Genomic DNA, 3,374 nt, shown 5'->3' with positions numbered 1-3,374 from the left:
GCAGGAAAAATCCGAGAGGAGAAGATTTCCAAGCGCGCAAAATCAGCCTGAGTGCAAGGAGAAATATCTGAGTCCAAGCACAAAGTTTGAGCACAAACACAGCAAATCCAAGCGCGAGCAGTGACTATTTGAGTGTGAGAGCAAGGTTTTGAGGGAAATTATTACAACATCTGAACGTAATATTAGTGAGAAATGCTCTCAAATTGAAATAATGCGCTCTTGAATAAAGATAGGAATATCACTCCATATGTGTCACCAGCTTCAAGTTTCTGGGTGTCCACATCTCTGAGGACCTCTCTTGGACCCTCGACACCTGAACCCTGATCAAGAAGGCTCACCAGCATCTCTTCTTTCTGAGGAGACTCAAGAAGGTCCACCTGTCTCCTCAGATCCTGGTGAACTTCTACCGCTGCACCATCGAGAGCATCCTCACCAACTGTGTCACAGTTTGGTATGGCAACTGCTCTGCCTATGACCGAAAAGCACTGCTGAGGATGGTGAAAACTGCCCAACGCCTTTTCAGTTCCTCACTCCCCTCCATCGAGGCCATCCAGGGCAAGCGATGCTTGCGTAAGGCGCACAGCATCATCAAAGACTGTTATCACCCCAACCTATTCACCCCACTCCCCTCCGGAAGGCGTTACAGGTTTCTCCGCACCCGAACCAGCAGGTTCAGAGGAAGCTTCTTTCCTGCAGCTGTCACCCTACTGAACTCTAGCTCTGCATCCTGGTGACAACCAACCAACTAAGCCCCCAAACCCCCTATCCCACCCATAGTGTCCTATTTATTTATTTACAAATACACATACTGTAACTACACTTATACATAGCCATATTCTACTGCTCTTCATACTTTTCATCCTGTACATAGACTTATTCTCACTACTCTTATAATGTTACTGTTTCTGCACTACAATGGTACTGTTAATACGCTGTACATACTGTACATATCTGTCTATATGGTTCATACTGAATATCAATATTTTACTCTGTTTTTTTTATAATAATACACTGCATTTATCTATATTATTTTTTGCTACTATTATTATGTTACTGCTGCTACATTGCACATATCTGTAGGCCTACATGTTGTTCATACATTGTTCATATTACATAGCCATATTTATTCTACCATTATAAGGTAACTGCTAATACACTGCACACATTTATATTTAATGTATAGTACTCTAAACCACCATCTGTTAACCAACTGTACACTACTGTCTACACTGCACCATATTTCTTGTCCTGTCTATACTTGAATATCACATTGCACTTTTCTGCTCTTTTTACACTTCTAGTTGGATGCAAACTGCATTATGTTGTCTTTGTACTTGTACCCTGTACAATGACAATAAAGTTGAATCTAATTTAATTAATATCAAAAGGTTACACACTAAAGCTTTAATACTGCAATTGTTGTAGGATCCATACCCAGATAAGCCCTTCCATCTTCATCTATAGTTTAATGTTAGCGTCCAGACGACTTGCAGAGGCTCAAACTGCACAGCAGAGAAAAGCTAACATAAGGTGATAGCTGCATTGACTGCCCTTGACAGATACTTTTAGCGTGTTCCCATTTGGAACGTACCATGTCATAAAATGGGGGTCACTTAAATGCTAGAAATATTGTACAAACGGAGAATATGATGAATTGAATGTCATTATTTAAAATTCATATACTATGTTTAAAGATTTATCACATGTCACATGTTACTCCCATTTAATAGGATGATAAATATAAATATATGAAACTTAATTCACAGATCTCCCCTATGCTGCGACAAAATGGAATAAAATTACATCAGAAATATATCCTTTAATTTACCTTTCTCCCATCTTTCTCACAGACTTTTTCTTATTTGATTATCTACTTCAAGATGAAGATAAAATGCAGTAATGTGCAATTTTGATAACTTCAAAATGTTGACCCTTTATTCTGTGTGTTTAATCTATAAAAATAATAGCTTATTGTTCTTAGAGAAGATACTGTACTTAAATCTAACATAAATCTACTGGTAAATAAATCTTTTGTTTCTTTCCTATGTGACACACAGGACAACATTCAACCCAATCAACTTCCAGAGGACTCCAGTATCACCAATCTACAGCTCTGTACACCTGAAGGGCAAATGGACATTAACCAAGATGGAGCTGCCACAGTACATCCAGTAAGTCACTGTTACTGACAGTCTACTGAAATTGACTATTGACAATGAATATTTGGCAGACAATTCAGACAATATTATAATCAGTCTGTACTTTTATCAGCATATATTAGCCCATAATTGCCAACTACAGTGATAGGAGATTTGACACCTTATGTATGAATAAAAAGACAAAATGCTCTATGAAATTTAAAACATAAGTGTTTTTTTTAAGATAGATTTTTGGGCATTTTCAGCCTTTATTTTTGACAGGACAGCTGATGACATGAAAGGAGAGTGAGAGGGGGGAATGAAATGCAGCAAAGGGCCGCAGGTCGGAGTCAAATCCGGGCCAGCTGCGTTGCGGAGTAAACCTCTATATATGGGCACCCGCTCTACCAACTGAGCTATCCGGGCGCCCACATAAGTGTTTTAATACTAACACTAAATAGACATTTAGTCAGAGCTGATTTCTTTGTTTCCTAATAGTTATGCCAGGATGTGTTTGATCGACACTCTTGAATGTTAAATTATCCATCTTTGCTCATTACATCCTTATTGACTACTTAGTTGTATTTATAACATTCATGGTCAGGCTTCACAACCATTTCTTCTGTTACTAATATTGTAGTTAAAATCAAAAAAGATCACATTACATCAAAAACACTTAATTCCTTTTCTACTTTTTTAGAATATGACAACACAGGCCACTGCCTTTGTCATAAATGATCGGGCCAAACATCGTCTGTCACAGGTAAGATGCTTGTTTTTGAATAGCACAGTATTTATTTACTTATTTATACAGAGCTTTTTTATAATGGTCCAGTTATGGTTGATGGTCAAGCTTCCTGCCATTTTGTCCACTTCACTTTTGTTAATCCCTAATGCTAATGTGTAGGTCATAAGCCAAACTGTATATTACAAGTATCACAATCTTTTTTTCATTTTCAGAAAGGAATGAATGACATTGTTGCTGGAGTGCAGCAGTATTAGGGTGTTTTCACACATCAAGGTCCGGACCAAGGTTCATGTTTTTGTTACATTGTATACATTTGATCCGGTAAGTTTTGGTTTCACACTGCAGTTATGCAAGCGCACTAAAGATCTAAACGTGACAAAACTACGTCCTGCCGTCATCACATACGTGAGCTGCGTCTCCAGATACTTACAATTGATTGGTTTGTAGACGGGCTTCCCTGTCCTCTCGTATCCTCTCTCTGTGTCGGA

General features: G+C 38.3%; 1 long non-coding RNA gene across 1 annotated transcript; it reads left to right on the top strand.

Moving 5' to 3' along the window:
* Positions 1 to 2,034: 2,034 nt before the first annotated feature.
* On the top strand, positions 2,035 to 3,140 carry LOC116047646. Its single transcript, XR_004104442.1, has 3 exons — positions 2,035 to 2,171; positions 2,839 to 2,901; positions 3,099 to 3,140. It is a non-coding gene; the product is annotated as an uncharacterized LOC116047646 (long non-coding RNA).
* Positions 3,141 to 3,374: the final 234 nt, after the last annotated feature.

Source organism: Sander lucioperca, chromosome 2 (genome assembly GCF_008315115.2).
Source record: "Sander lucioperca isolate FBNREF2018 chromosome 2, SLUC_FBN_1.2, whole genome shotgun sequence".
Taxonomy (NCBI): domain Eukaryota; kingdom Metazoa; phylum Chordata; class Actinopteri; order Perciformes; family Percidae; genus Sander; species Sander lucioperca.
This window is presented reverse-complemented; position numbering and strand designations above follow the sequence as displayed.